Raw genomic sequence first — 17,115 nt, forward strand, 5'->3', positions numbered from 1 at the left:
TGGAACACTCGCAAACTATCATAAGGGTACAGTAAAAGGACAAGTTGCATAACTCTGGATGTCATTTTTACGGAATTATGGCCCTTTTTTGACTTAGTAACTTTGAATATATGGTTAAATTTTGTGTTTCGATCCACTTTACTTCTTAAGTATCAAGGCTATTTCTTTCAAACTTTAAATACTTTCATGCTATCATGAGGTTACTGTACCTGGCAAGTTGAATTTTACCTTGACCTTTGAATGACCTTGACTCTCAAGGTCAAATTATTAAATTTTGCTAAAATTGCCATTACTTCTTTATTTATGATTAGATTTGATTGATACTTTGACAAAACTACTCTTACCTGACATACCACAATAGACTACACCCAAACCATCCCCTCGTGCCCCCCCCCCCCCCCCCCCCCCCCCGAATCCCCCCCTATTTTTTTTTTTTAAGATCATCTCACAAATGACCACCACACCCTCACATTATACTATACCCCCCCCCCCACCCTACCCCCCATTTTTTTTTTTACGGTTAAAAAACACAAATATTTATTTTTATTATTTTATTTTTGAAATACCGTCCAACCATCGCACCCAAGAATCCCCCTCCCCCCACCCGAAACTCACCCCTCTAATTTTTTTTTTTTTAAAGATCATCTCACAAATTTCCACCACACCCTCACACTATACCCCCCCTCACCCCCCCCCCCCCCGCCAAATTTATTTTTTTTGAAACGGTTAAAAACACAAATATTTATTTTTATTATTTTATGTTTGAAATACCGTCCAACCATCACACCCAAGAATCCCCACTCCCCTCCCCCGAATTTTTTTTTTGTTTTGCATTTTTTTCGCATTTTTGGAAGATAATGTAATAAATGTCCACACCCCCACACTATACACCTCTCTTCACTCCACCCCTCCCCCCTTTGTGATTGAAAATGAGAGTCCCTTCACCTTTAAAAAGAAAATAGATGAGCGGTCTGCACCCGCAAGGCGGTGCTCTTGTTATATTATAAAGTGCTGCTTTAATGTCTTCTTACCATGAAGACAATGTTTAGTTACATGTAATATCCCTCCACATGCATATTAAACTTGCTATAATTAATAGATTCTTATATACACCATTTATTTAAATCATAACTCCTTTAAGAGTATCAATTTAATTCAGTATTTTTAAATTAAATATCATATGGGGAAAACCTTAACAGATATTAACAAACAGGCTTTAGTGTTCTTGTTGTGTTAATCACAAAACTAAATGAACTATTAAATAGAGTTAAAATAGATCTAATATATTTAATTTGTTTACTTTTCAATATCTTGCACTTGACAACCTATTTCAGTAAACTGTACAGCGTGACAAACATAATAAAGCATAATATGCTTATGAATCTGAGTATACACAGATCCACAAGCATGTAAATCAAAACATGTTTGTCTCTTTCCATTGTCAAACGATACTCATCTTACATGCTTTAACTTTGTGAGTAGACTGAACTCCAATTTTCCAACACTCGTTTCTGTGACGCAAATTCACTGTGCAGATTTCTAATAAATATTTGTTGTTTTTTATCTCAACCGTAGTATTTTGCGTTAATTGACACACTCATTAAATTATATCCTAATAACCATATGATATCGGTCGTAGACTTGAATGTTATTTATCATTTCCGCCGTTCATCGCAATTTCTCGTCTGCTTGCCGCCATCTTGGACGTGTGTAAAAACAGGCGTGCTCAAGCGGGATACATCGGTATCCTCTGCAATATCTAGAGAGATGCGTGGATACTGGATAGCAACGTAAAATTGTATATATTCGGCTACATTTGCAAACCAAAACGTAATTCAGTTGTCTTTCGGCGACGACTCGACAAGCTCAATCAGCATACAAAATTACAATTATCGAAGTGACCTAGATCTGTCAGGGGCGATAAGAATGGACAGGGATAATACACGCACGAAAAAATATTGCAGTCAGCTCTTTTATGATCGGTGAAAAATACGCTATTAAAAAAATACGTTTTCAGAAATCGCAATAAATATTTTTGGGTCGGGGGGTAAAAGTGGGTTGGTCAGTCTAGGGCAAACAAACTTAATTTTAATTTAGGCCTGAACATGTAGATATCCGTATTTCACCTATTTTCGCGATGTGCGTGCATATATTGTTCCATGCAACATTTTCTGGGAATCTTGAAGAAGTAAAAGAATTTTCTTTAAACTAAATCAAATAAACGAAAGTATGTATTTACACTAGCGCAGTGGTCTGCAATTTATGTGCAAGTTTAATGAAGTGTACCGAAAAAAAATGCACGGAATATGCATACATTTGGATTATTTCAAATAAGATTTGTAAATGCAATTAAACTGCGTTTTACCTTAGTTTACAGTACACTCCACGCGTTTTCCCCAAAAAACGCGCTCCCTCCGCGGGTTTTTTTCTGCTAGCGAGTGATCACGAGAGCGTGGTGAACTCGATAAAACGCTCGGCGTTACGCCGCGTTCGCTTATTCCCGCGGCGTGTATTACTTAAGCCTAGTCGGTAAATGCAGACAATTTCCGTTCTTATGAGTGACCACCGCGCAACGCCGCGTAAGCATTGTGCTACTGGGCATCCTAAAAAATAACAACATTGTTAAAATAAATTTTTTAAATACTGTAGTACATGTATAAAAAAGATAATTGTATAGAAAATTAATACGTATAAAAATTATGTTTTTTAATTCACAGGTACGTCTACAATATGAATGAATATAAGACATTTGACAAATTAATATTTAAATCATAACACATATAAGACAAGAATAAATGTTCCGTAAAATTTCCAAATGAGAATAATAATTAGTAATCCGAAACACACTACGATTTTTAATGTTAACACAACGTTTACAGATGCTTCCAATATACAGTCATCATGTATATTTCCCGACAAAAGCGCTCGAAAATTATGCTGCAATGTACAAGGTATACTCCTGCAAAGCGTGCGTGTATTGATTTTTTTTATACAAACTTTATAGCGCAGAGAACATTGAATTTTGTTGATTTCGGTTAAAAGTTTCTTTGGTATTTTTTTACAAAATTATATCGCGAATAAGTTGATATTTCCTGCAAAATAATTTAAAATCATACACACTGAATCTTTATCGTTACGGTATTTTAGTAGAGTAATTATTTTAACAGTAATTGTATAGTAAACTGATTAAAAAAGACATCTGGGCAGAACTGGATTTTAAGTGTTTGACGTTATGAAAACACGCAAAGCTTGTCTACTGACCTATTGTGTATACTGCTGTCTGCGGTGTTTTGACAAAAGGGATTAACATGTGTGAATGTCACTCTGCCGATTTGGTCCATAATTACTGGTAAAAATTGTTTTGAATGTCGACGCAACAAGAATACAACTGTGAATATTAAATGCAACTATCAACTCAATAGTTACCACCTTCTTTTAGCAATCAATGGAATAACCTAACTTCAAAGAGAAAATAAATGCATTAGCGAGCAGAGAATTGACTTTGTTCCGACAATTAAAACCATTCCTTATGCATTCGTTGAACGTGTTTACTTGAGTAAGTTATGCCTTTAGACAGGAAGCGGCTTTTCTTTGATAAGGTCAAACTGTCAATTCACACAGATTTGCGAGATTTTTAGGGTCCTTGGTCATTTGTTTACATGTTCAGTATAGAAAATCACCTGCTAACATGAAAACTTTGGATTAAATTATCAAAATAAAAACAATGTTGCAAACTGTGTTTATATTAATTGGTAAGTATTAGTTAAAAGACGATGTTTTGTTCGTCGTAAATCAACTAGTTTTCTATACAACAACAACTACTTCTACAACCACGTCGGGATTGATCTATCTTGGTTGTTTATTTTAATTGTAAATATTATACTACATGTACATGTATGTACTTGTAATAAATGTAATTTTATTTGAAAATCAGGAAGTCAAACAAAATTAAATTGATCGTTATCTCGTAAAACGGGGAGTTTCTCCCGCGTTGCCAACGCCGAGGGCCGCCGCGTCAGCTTATCAGTTTTGCCAATCGTTAACCGCAGCGTCCAAACTCATGCAAACGCCGCGTCTGGCGGGATTTTCCAGGTCAATCACCGCGGAGTATGGAGGTAAATTGGGGAAAACGCGTGGAGTGTACTGTAGTCATTTCTGTAATTATTTTCAAGCGTAGAAATGCGAGTAAAACAAAATACTCAGAGCGCATGCGTGTGATGTCATCACGAGAGCAGCTTTCTTAATGTAAACAAAGTGATCAACTTAAGGTCATGCTCGACTCAAGATAATTGGAGGAAACAACAAAAATTTGCGAATCTGATACCTTTTTTTTAATTTACCAAATTTTAAATTAACCAAAACATGAAAAGATCCTTTAAAAAACAATTATTAAATTGAAACTAATAAACATCACTATCAGCGTGATAAAATACTAAAATGGCATTATTTATCCTTTTTAAAGGAGTATAATGTTTGCAATATATGGTAGTTTCTTGTTGAGTCGTGGGTTTTTTAGAGTCATGATCATTGAAATCACGTGAAATTACGTGATAGAATGTTTCCACATTATGCAGTTTTTACAGAAAAAGAACATATGGTAGTTTCTTGTTGAGTCGTGGGTTTTTTAGAGTCGTGGTCATTGAAATCACGTGAAATTACGTGATAGAACGTTTCCACATTATACAGTCTTTACAGAAAAAAGTTTTGACCTGAACATCATCGTTTTGCCGATCAAAAATGTGCTAAAACAGGTCTATATGTATTGTAATTCATCAGAGGTCTTATTAAATATTTCCTCTTTCATAAATTATTTATAAGTGTTTCTAAGTAACACAAAATCATTTATTTATGATTATTTTCCATATTTAATCATCTGTTGACATTTGTTCACAGGAAGTTACTTTCCTCTGCAATGTGAGTTTTAAGGCAGGCCTTTTCCGCTCCATTTTGGGAGACCACCACACTGGAATTTTGGGAATATCACGTCGTAAAAAACCCCATTTTGGGGAAAAAATTAATCGCAAAACTGGCTCAATTGGGAAAAATAAATGTAGTATACATGTACACGCCACACCTTTTGGGTCACTAAGTCAAAGGTCAAGGTCACTGTGACCAGGGATTTCAATAGATTTTAAAAACCAGGAGTCAATGACCCCTGGACTGAAATTTTGAGGAGTCAAATTGAAAAATGGTGGGGTCAATTTTGAAGAGCGTTAATTGTGTTCTTGTCTGTATTATTCAATTTTTTAGATAAAAATATGCTCTAAGAGTAACACAATATCGTAAAAAGTTATACTGCTTTATTAAATAACAACACCATGATAAATAACACAACATATTTTAATGAATTGGTACATTAAATATACTTCCTTATAGTTATAACACATTTAAGTCTTTTAACACATTTAAATAATTTAAGATATGTACCGGTAGCACCTTTTCATCACATATTTATCGTCATTATATTACCATCATCCCTATGATAGCTTTTCTAACAAAACACAATCTAAATGCATGGAACATCTAGTATATCTATTACTGTTTATCCGAATACTATACATGTCCGAAATATGTACACTTTGGAATGCCTTTTACCTGTAGTAGTTTTACTTTAATAATCCAAATTTTTCTTGTTGTTATCGGGTTTAACAAACCTTATCAAATGTTTGTTAAATCCAGTTAATGCTTTCTCCATTATTGAATCTCCATTACTTGCAATTTGAATCGCCAGCTTTGAATGGAACGCGGGTTGAATGTTAAGTCCGCCATTTACAATGTCGAAGGTCATGACACAGCAATTTAATTCTACTCGGATAATTGATATCTTATCGAGAAAATGTGTTTTCTCAATGTTTATGTGTAGTATTATTACTTGTTAGTATAAAAAATGAACTGTGATTCCAGTTTATATAATATGGGTGTTACTCGTAATTATCGGTGGATTAACAACTGACAAAACTCGCTTGACTTTGATCTACTATTGGATCTACGTAATTAATAGACCTTTGATCAATATGGTTTTTACTTTAATTAATTTTCCCGACTTTCTTTAACCGTGCCGTCTGAAAAGTCTGCAAAAAACCTGCAATTATCAGATGGTCAATCAATTATCACGTAATCACTGCTGCTAATTACCCAGTTAATTGGCCACACTATTTAGACGGTGACATGTGTATTGGAAGAGATGAGATAAGATAAACAACGCTCGGGGTATTCCCGAGTTTCAAATGCTGAAACATTAATTTCAATTAGGAGCACAGCGGGATTTATTACCATGGAACTCGAGATGTTAACTGACTGACGCACGGGTCAAATTTTCGACGCGTCAAAATGACGCACAGCAGAAAAAAGGGTTGCGTCAAAAAGGAGTCATTTTTAATTTGCTCGCGTCAAAACGCAGGATTCTGCGTCTATTGAAATCCCTGTGTGACCTCTAAAAAAAAAAATTTTGGACAAGCTTTCGCAGCCAAGCGTGGCACCTGTAAAAGTGTAAAGCGGTGCTCTTGTTTAAATGTAGATTTGTTTCAAATTTTAGAAAAAGATATATCAGATTATGAAAGTAAAGGAGCCATTTATATATGTGGAGATTTCAATAGCCGTGTTGGCCAAAGAAGTGATGTTATTAGCTCGCCTGTTTTCGGAGAAAAACCCGAGGTATTGTCATAGCCAGCTCGTCGCCCGTTGTCCGCCGTGCCCGTAGGCGTCGTGCTAAAACCTTAACATTGGCTCTTAAATCAAAGTGCTTCCACCTACAACTTTGAAACTTCATATGTAGATGCACCTTGATGAGTTCTACACGCCACACCCATTTTTGGGTCACTAGGTCAAAGGTCAAGGTCACTGTCTACTCTAATATCAAACTTTAACCAAGGCTCTTAAATCAAAGTGCTTCAACCTACAACTTTGAAACTTCATATGTAGATGCACCTTGATGAGTTCTTCACGCCACACCCATTTTTGGGTCACTAGGTCAAAGGTCATGGTCACTGACCTCTAATATAAAACTTTAACATAAACCTCTACATTTGCTCTTAAATCAAAGTGCTTCCACCTACAACTTTGAAACTTCATATGTATATGCACCTTGGTGAGTTCTACATGCCACACCCATTTTGGGTCACTAGATCAAAAGTCAAGGTCACTGTGACCTCCAAAAAAAACAAAAAAATTCTGACAAGATTTCGCAGCCGAGCGTGGCACCTGTTATGCGGTGTTCTTGTTTTACATGATTGTTATAATGTATGTATTGATGATATTGATTACAGTCCTGACCTCACTTTGAGCAGGGCCTCATTGGATCAAAGGCATAACAATCATGGGATTAAGTTGCTAGATCTGTGCAAAGCAACCGGTTTACGTATTGTTAACAGCCGGCTCGAAAATTCAAATCAGTATACCTTTTTGTCCAACAACGGGTGCTCAGTTATTGATTATTTGTTAACCGTTGATAGTAATTTTTTACAAGATTCATGCTTTTCTGTTGGAGATTTTAATGAATGGAGCGATCATGCCCCTGCAATACTCTTTACATGTACATTAAGCTGCAGTCATAATAGGCTTGTAAACACTAGTCATAAACAAAATAAATGTAAATGGAACAACAATTTTAGGGATCAATTTCGGTCAAGTATCATTAGCAATCTGACAAAATTTAATTCCATAGTAAACAAGATTTGTTTGTGAAACACAATGTCCCCCTATATGATGTTTGACCTTGTAGGATGACCTTGACCTTGACCCTTCACCACTCGAAATGTGCAGCTCCTTGAGATACACACACATTTCAATTATAAAATTGCTAGCTTCAATATTGCAGAAGTGACATTACATGCGCAATTTTGACCCATTTATTTGACCTTGAAGGATGACCTTGACCTTTCACCACTCAAAATGTGCAGCTCCATGAGATACACATGCATTCCAAATATCAAGTTGCTATCTTCAATATCGCAAAAGTATTCATAATATAAGCGATTTGGGCCACATATATTTGACCTCTGACCTTGAAGAATGACCTTGACCTTGACCTTTCACCACTCAAAATGTGCAGCTCCATGCGATACACATGCATGCCAAATATCAAGTTGCTATCTTCAATATCGCAAAAGTATTCATAAAATAAGTGATTTGGGCCACATATATTTGACCTCTGACCTTGAAGGATGACCTTGACCTTGACCTTTCACCACTCAAAATGTGCAGCTCCATGAGATACACATGCATGCCAAATATCAAGTTGCTATCTTCAATATTGCAAAAGTATTCATAAAATGAGCGATTTTGGCCACATATATTTGACCTCTGACCTTGAAGGATGACCTTGACCTTTCACCACTCAAAATGTGCAGCTTCATGAGATACACATGCATGCCAAATATGAAGTTGCTATCTTCGATATAGCAAAAGTTATTGCAAAATGTTAAAGTTGGCGCAAACAGACAGACAGACAGACCAACCAACAGACAGGGCAAAAACAATATGTCCCCCACTACTGTAGTGGGGGACATAAAAATGTTAACTGCGAAAGCAGAGAATATGTTATTAAAATGATAAATGATTTTACTAATACTATACGTAGTGCAGGGCCCTCAATAATAGCCGGCCGCCGGCCAAATCGGTCGTTTGAAATCAGATTTGAAAAGTGCGAAGATTCTGAAAATCGGCAATTGACTTTTCGAAATTTTGCGTGTCTTTGTGGTCATTTTGCTCCTTTTTGCTATTAAGCAAAGACGTCGCTTGATTATCTCCCTTAACGCTTTACAACATCAACAACAACAATGAAAAGTGCAAATTGGAATCGGTAAAAAGCAGTCAAATATTTTGACGTTCTTTTCATCACATGGTGAGTTTTTGTTCCTGGTGAGTTTTGGTTCCTGATTGCTTGCGTTTTTTGTGCAAAGTTTTTGTTGTTGTGAAATTTTGTTTTTAATTCAGTTACATTTCAAACTAGAAGTGTCACGCAAAATGTGCATGGTAGATGGACGATCAGGCCTTTTCCGCCCATTCCTGTAGGGCCGAAGTTCGGCCCCATTCCCAAATCAAAATCGACGTTTTTTCCTTATCAGAATAAAATGTCCCAATTGGAGCCTTGTGTGAAAAGAACCCTGTCAAAAACGTAAAAAATAGACCCAAAAAATCGAGTGCAATTACGTTTCCGAAAGTCGTATTTATCAGAATTATGATCCACTTTATTTGTGAAAAATCGTATTTATCTTTTGTAAGTAAAAAAAGCTAAAATTCATAAAATGCACAAATAATGCTCAAATTTAAGTGCCTGGTTGACCATTAAAAAAAGCCATAAAATGGCCAAAAATGCAGGAAACAAGTGCTTAATTTAAAAAAATCCGGACCCCCCTAGAAGGCCTGTTAGTTTCACATCTTGGCCTGTTGGCTCAAAAGTTATTGAGAACCCTGTAGTGTAGCCGATCCACTTTTTTGTAAAACCGGCTATTTTAAAAATGACATTAATTTTAATGTAAATAAACATGAAGGTAATAAGTGGTTTGATAGCGAATGCAAAGAAGTGCGTGTTTACTATTTAGAAGCCCTGAAATTATTTAACATACATAAGACGGATGCTTTTAGAATAAATTTTTGTAAACGAAAAGAGGAATATAAAAATATTGTTACTAAAAACTAAACTTGAGCAGATGAAAAAATGCAGACCTAAGGCTTTTTGGAAACATTTTAAAATTAAATCAAATTCATAAATTTCAGAGATATTTCTTTAGATGATTTCCTTAAATATTTCGAAAATATGAGTACTGACATGGTCAACAGTAGCAATGAGGAATCTGAAGCTTTTAATGCTTATAATGATTTTAATTTGCCTGATGAATTCCGTAAAACTTTTGAAACGCAATCAATCATGTGGCAAAGACACTAAATTGTTAAACGAATATTTTCTGGAAAGTATTGATATTTTATCGGCTCTTATGTGTGACATGTTTAACGCAATTCTTAATTCAGGTGCTTTTTCAGATGCGTGGACAGAGGGAATAATTATACCAATTCATAAAAAAGGGTCAGTAAATGACGTCAATAACTACATGTATTGAGGCATTACTCTAGTAAGTTGTTTATCCAATATATTTACAACAATATTAAATAAGCGTATCGAGAAAGTCTGCAATGACAATAACATTATTTCTGACGCTTAATTCGGATTTCAGAAAGGGCGATCTACTATTGATACGACGTTTATTCTCATGTTGTTAATTCAACATTATTTGTATAAAAAAGCGCTTGTATGTTATTTTTGTCGATATGATGTAATGCTTCGATTCTATTTATAGAAACGGCCTGTGGCTTAAAGTGTACGAATCCGGAATTTCTGGTAAAATTCTTAGAATTGTACGTGATATGTATAGTAAAGTAAAATCGTGCTTAAAACATTGTTCCTCATATATTGATCTCCTTTCATATGCAGTAGGGCTTCGTCAAGGGGAGGTAATGTCACCTCTGTTATTTTCTATATTTGTGGACGACCCAGAGTTGTTCCTACAAAGTGACATACAAATCGATGATATTGTGCTTATACTTCTACTTTTTGCCGATGACATGGCTATTGTTGGTAAATCATCGAGTACAATTCAGACTCAATTGGATACTTTATACGAGTATAGCAAAACTTGGGGGTTACAAGTAAACACAGACAAAACAAAGATTACGGTTTTTCGTAAAAGAGGTGGACTATTGCGCTCCGAAAAATGGACATATAATGGCATAACAATAGAGGCTGTAGATAACTTCAATTTGTGGTATTTAAATATACAGGAAACTTTAATCTAAATCAAGAGCATTTAGCCGTAAAGGCCCTTAAAGCGATGAACCTTTTATTACACAAATGTAAAAATTATGACCTAAAAACAAAAGTTCTATGTCAATTATTTGTAGCATTCGTTGGCTCTATTTTATGTTATGGGTCAGAGATATGGGGCTACACAAAAAGTAAAGAAATTGAAAGGATTCACTTTAAGTTTTGCAAGCGTTTATTAAATGCCCCCACAAATACATGCACTGCCGCAGTCTATGGAGAAATCTGTAGATACCCGTTGTTTATAAATTGCTACGTTCGCATTTTAAATTATTGACTCAAGATTACCGGTATTTTGACTGATAATATTATCTTAAAGCGTATCTATTCCCAGGCTGTAGCGGATTGCGACGATGCATGGTATTCGAAATTGGGTACACAATGTAAGAAATATGCTTAACGAATACGGACTTACTTTCTTATTTGATAATCCACAGTATTTGGATGTACATTCATGTGTATGTACCTTTAAAAATAGGGTAATAGATAACTTCAAACAAGAATGGTCTCGTTCCCTTGAACGTAGCTCTGTGCTCGATATGTATAGGCAGTTCAAAACTACATATGTGTTGCTTAGAATATAAAACAAATTTAAATGAAGTCCCTAGAAGCCTAAGGTACATGTATTATTTTTGTAGATTGAGAATGTCTGCCAATCCTTTACTAATCCAGACTGGGAGACACATTAATAAACCTAGAAATGAAAGATATTGCTTGTACTGTTTAAATAACAACACATTTGATATAGAAGACAAATACCACTTTGTATATGTCCTTGCTTTTCCGATTTAAGAAATAAGTATATAAATAAGAAATATTGTATACGACCATCAGTGTTTAAATATATACAGTTATTGAAAAGTGTAAATAGAACTGAACTTATCAAATTATCTTCATTTATAAAAGAAGCATTAGGTGTACTTTCTGCCTTTTATAACAATATTGTGTAATTGTTGATTTGTTCATCTCCACTGCCTATTGGAAGTCATTAATAAACCGACTCTCAGGCTTCCTGAAAAGTCCCAAACAGTGCCTGTCAACCGGACAGGCTGATGGAAAAGTAAGCCTGTCCGGACAAAAATTCACCTGACCGAACAGCGTGAATTTATAACTGAAGAATTTAGTAAAGTTTAACTCATATTTATTGCAATGTGCAGCCTGTGTATAAGTATTAAACAACTATAAGTAATTGATTTTGGAATGATATAACATCAAATCATTTTGTGTTCTTATGCAAATGTAACACACTGTTATTTTAAAATATGGGATTCATTGAATGTAATATGTAATTATGTAGTCAACTTGTACAAAATATACTCTTATATATTCTTCGTACAAAACTATCTGTTTTATATTATCAAAAATAAAATGATAATGGCATTATGCAATATTACACTGATATAAGCACATTTCCGTATTTTGTCATGCGTCCCGATGATACATAAAGCAAAACATTGCTTATATATGATGATGACAACTTCGAATTTGACAATTTCGATCATTTGTATAAGTATTTTTTTCATGTGTAGTTTTTTGTTACAACCTTTGTAATTGGATAGATGGTTATATGTATATGTCGGAACAATGAAATTGACGTTTTCGAAAAACAACAATAAAGGGAGAGTACTCTTAAGAACTAGTAACGCGCTAGTGTTCTTAATGACAAAAAGGCTCGAAATTCACAAAAAGAGTGATTCCGATTGGGTGTAATCGTTCTTTTGGAAAATATAAGACTTTTCAGTATTTAGTCATATTTCGTTTGGCCTGTCACAAGGACCGGCAATATTAGAAACTTCGCCGGACCGTAAAGAATTTTGCCGGACAAGACCGGCAGTCCGGCCTTTTCAGGAAGCCCGGACTCTAATTAACTAATGTTACATGAATAAAACTAACGTCTTCCTTTCTGTTTATAAACTGTGTGTTTATTAAATAACCATTGCTGTATTGTACTTTTTATACAACATTGTTTAAATGAAATGTTGTTAGTGTGTATAATTCACGTTGTCACTTTGTAAACTATTTCTTGTGTTATAGAAGATGTACCATGTACAAGTCTGAAAAAAAGTATCTATCTATCTATCATTCGACAGTTCTTTCTAAAAAAAAAAAATTTTTTTTTTAACTTCTTGTGGGGATTTTTTTTTACAAAATTGGGGAAACATATATACTCTTTCTTGAGGGGAATGGGGCCGAATATTGGTCCCGAACCAGAAATTGCCATACAAAACACTGCAAAGTAAGTAAAAAGCAATTATTTCTTGCTTTAAAGGCTCTATAAAGGTGACGATCTGTAATTACAGTATTTACCGATTTTTAAATATTTTTTCCGTATTTTATATCTAAAGGTTATCAAAAAACAATATGTATATGCTATTGGACATTACCATAAAAATATGAGCAATACAACTTGTTTTGAGCTCAAAATACAGTGTCCTCCAAGTCAATCGTGTATACAAACAATCAGTCTATTTACTATTTACATCGCTGTTTACTCGGAAAAGTGAAAGTGAAAGTGACTCAGGTCACCAAAAATATATCGTTGATTTTCAAGTTTTTCCGGTATCACTCACAAAGTATGTCTCTTCTAATAATGGTCAAAACGTTTGTAGTGATCTAATTAGTTACTTTTTGCTGGTAAAAAGTTGATTTAAATAGAATTAAAAGTGAATGTTCTTTTGGCTATTTTTAGCATACGTCACCGCTTTGGGGGTACAAATCACGTTAGTTGCAAAGTTGTAAACATTTCTTCCAATTATGAAACGGGTATATCTTCAATTCTTCTTGACAACGTTGCACCTCAGCTGTGTTATTAGCATTTTTTATGCAAGAGTAACTGAAATCCGGTAAAAATTAGGCAAGTTTATATGCATAATAATTGGATTTGTCACCTTTATAGGGCCTTTAATGGTACCATTTGCATCAGTTTGTGCTTCAGACAGGTAAACATTGATAAGTTTTTGCAGTATGAGTGTTCCTTAGCCGTTGCAGTGGTGAAGAAATTTTGCACCTTTGGACAATAAACGGCTCATTGCAACACTCAGCAACCTTTTGGGTTATAAAGTTGAGAGTTGAATTAGTGCAACTACTCTTTAAATTAACCAATAACTTGGACAAATGTCATCATCTATCATATTTGGCATTTAGGTACCTTGCATGGACCTCTACCTTTTGATGAGTGACCTTGACCCCAGTGACATCAAACGTCATCAAAAGGTAGAGGTCCATGCAAGGTACCTATAAAAGAGATAGGTAAAATATTGAAGGCGCTATGAGCCTATGAGAAACTGTAACAAAAGTGTGTCGGAAGGATCTATTATTAGCCTCGGTGACCTTGACCCCAGTGACCTCAAACCTCATCAAAAGGCAAGGTACCAAGATACCAAATATGAAAGAGATGGGTAAAATATTTAAAGTGCTATGAGAAACTGTATAACAAAAGTGTGATGGAAGGATCTATTATTAGCCTCGGTGACCTTGACCCCAGTGACCCCAAACCTCATCAAAAGGCAGAGGTCCATGCAAGGTACACATGCCAAATATGAAAGAGATGGGTAAAATATTAAAGGTGCTACATGAGAAACTGTAACAAAAGTGTGATGGCAAGATCTATTATTAGCCTCGATGACCTTGACCCCAGTGACCTCCAACCTCATCAAAAGGTAGAGGTCCATGCAAGGTACCTAAATGCCAAATATGTAAGAGATCAGTAAAATATTGAAGGCGCTATGAGAAACTGTAACAAAAGTGTGATGGAAGGATCTATTATTAGCCCTGATGACCTTGACCCCAGTGACCTCAAACCTCATCAAAAGGTAGAGGTCAATGTAAGGTACATGTACCTTCATGTAACAAAAGTTTGACAGCAGGAAGGAAGTAAGGAAGGACAAACTGGCAAGTATATGCTCCGCCGAAAATTTTTCATTTTACTGGTATGTCTATTTTAAAGAACCTGTCTTAGCTATAGTTTTACCATAAAGTGATAAATTTTGATATGACTATGAACAAATGTCCATCATAAGATGACAAGTCTAGAGCAGCCAGAGTAATCCATCTTCATAGGTCACCTAATTATTAAAGGTCAAACATTTTTTGGATTTGCAAAGATGCTTTAATCTCATTAACTTTTGTAGTAAACTTTGGTCATCTTAACTGGGGCTTGCTTGCTTTGGTTTCTATTTGTTTCATAACAGAGGTGAGCAAGTGAAGCAGTAAGCAAAAATCCTTCAGCACCGAAATACGCAATCTCGTGTTAAATTATTGTTATTGAAGTGCACATGCTAGCTGTGCCAATCAATATTGAGCTGTCGCTTACACCTGGGATAATTGTTAAAAAACCCATAGGAATGGGTGGAGCTATTGGGTAATAATGCGGGATAGAGACAACATGTCTATAAGGTCAGGCCATTCATGTGCAATTACATTATAACTTGAATACTCATTTCATATGAATTTTGTATCATGCTTAATTGTCCCCTACCGGAGGGGACTTACGGTTTGCGCTCCGTGTGTCTGTCAGTCTGTTACACTTTTCTGGATACTGCAATACTTTTCTGGATACTGCGATAACTAAGTTCTTCATATTTTTTCATGTAGCTTGAAATATGAATAGATGGCAATATGGAGAGTATGCACGTTATTTCATTTCGTTCCTACATCAATAATTCTGGTTGCTATGGCAACAAATATTTATAAATAAAATAAAATATTTTTACTGACAATGATTGAGTTTCACCGGTAGGGGACAATATTGCTTGGCAATCTCTTGCTAAGTTATTGTCCATGTTAAACGTACAATTTATATAACATTATAATTGTGAATAAGGACATTATAAGAATCTACATCTCTGAAACTACACCATAAATGTGTGTCATATTTGGTATGGAACATAGTAAATTAGTTTATTGGCTTTCTACTTAGTGTCATCAATCATTACCCTGGGGTCAAAACTGGCAACACCTATGGGGTTAAATAGATTATAATTATAGACTTCTATAGCAACACAAACAATTGTTTCCTTGAAACCGCAAAAGGCACAAGGGTTTTATATTTGGTATGTAAAATTGTACTGTGGTTCCCTCCAAACTTTGTTTAAATTATGCCCCTTGAGTCAAACCATCAATTGGGAATTTTTGACAGTTTTGCAAAGAAAGATAGTTTTTGTCATTTGGACAAAATACTGGCTTTAAAGTCAGCAAAAACCCCTGAATTGCAATGTAAATTTTAATCACTAGTTTTGTGTAAGATGCATGTCTTACCTCACGTGAAATCTTGATGTAATGATATAACATACTATTTTGTAAAATGTTCACTATTTGGGCCTCATAACATTGGAATTCAAATTAAAGAGATTATGTAAGTTATTTTCATTATATACAAGTTTTCATTGAATATTCCATGAGAAATTTGTAGCGTATTTGACTAATAAAACACTGGGCTATAGAATGGGGCTAACTTTTTTGCTGTGGAAGGGAAAACGGGCAATTACCCAACAGTTTGTTTCCACTATTTTGGGAATGGGACTGGGTCCTTTTGGAATGGAAAAAAGATCACATTGTTTTGGAATAAATTGGGACATAAGTGTTGCTGTCTTTTTAATTAACAAAAGTTAAATAAATGAGAATAAAAGTGATGTGAATACATTTAATAAGGTTTAACATGTAGAGCTTGCTGGAAGATTATTTAAATGTTGAGATTTATTTGTTATTTTTTTTTTTATGTCCCCTGATTGAATGATTGGGGGTATATTGTTTTTGGCCTGTCTGTCTGTCATTGTGTGTGTCTGTCTGTCATTGTATGTGTCCCAAACTTTACCTTGATCATAACTTTTGCAATATTGAAGATAGCAACTTGATATTTGGCATGCATGTGTATCTCATGGAGCTGCACATTTTGAGTGGTGAAAGGCCAAGGTCATCCTTCAAGGTCAAAGGTAAAAAAAAAAATCAAAGCGGCGCATTAGGGGGCATTGTGATTCTGACAAACTCATCTCTTGTTTGAAACCTTCAATTGGGACTTTTTGGATCCCATTTGGGAAAAATATATATATATATATATATTTTTTCCATTGGGAATTGGTCCCCCTAAAGGACCTAAATTTGATTGAAAAAAAAGCACTGCCAAAGATACATGGACATCTTTCATGGATGATGACCAAATAATCCTTCATGAGACCTCATCTAATGGATATTTTTCACTGGACAACTGCCTGAATAGGATTGTTAAGTTGACAACATGGTTACAAGACAGGTCAACAGATAGCAAAATTTAAAAAAATTGGGCTTGCATTTTGGAAAGTGTA

At 34.9% G+C, this 17,115-nt stretch overlaps 1 protein-coding gene across 4 annotated transcripts in view; it reads left to right on the forward strand.

Moving 5' to 3' along the window:
• The window catches only part of LOC127847055 (phosphatidylinositol 4-kinase beta-like), a 152,206-nt gene that overhangs the window by 98,678 nt on the left and 36,413 nt on the right, over window positions 1-17,115 (forward strand). For 2 of the 4 annotated variants that reach the window (XM_052378607.1, XM_052378610.1), the window contains exon 2: window positions 9,982-10,070. The exons of the other annotated variants lie outside the window; for them this stretch is intronic. The gene's annotated coding sequence lies outside the window, so the exon portion shown is untranslated. The remainder of the gene's footprint in view (window positions 1-9,981; window positions 10,071-17,115) is intronic. 4 annotated transcript variants of the gene reach the window in all.

The sequence above is a fragment of the Dreissena polymorpha genome, chromosome 10 (assembly GCF_020536995.1).
Source record: "Dreissena polymorpha isolate Duluth1 chromosome 10, UMN_Dpol_1.0, whole genome shotgun sequence".
Taxonomy (NCBI): Eukaryota; Metazoa; Mollusca; class Bivalvia; order Myida; family Dreissenidae; genus Dreissena; species Dreissena polymorpha.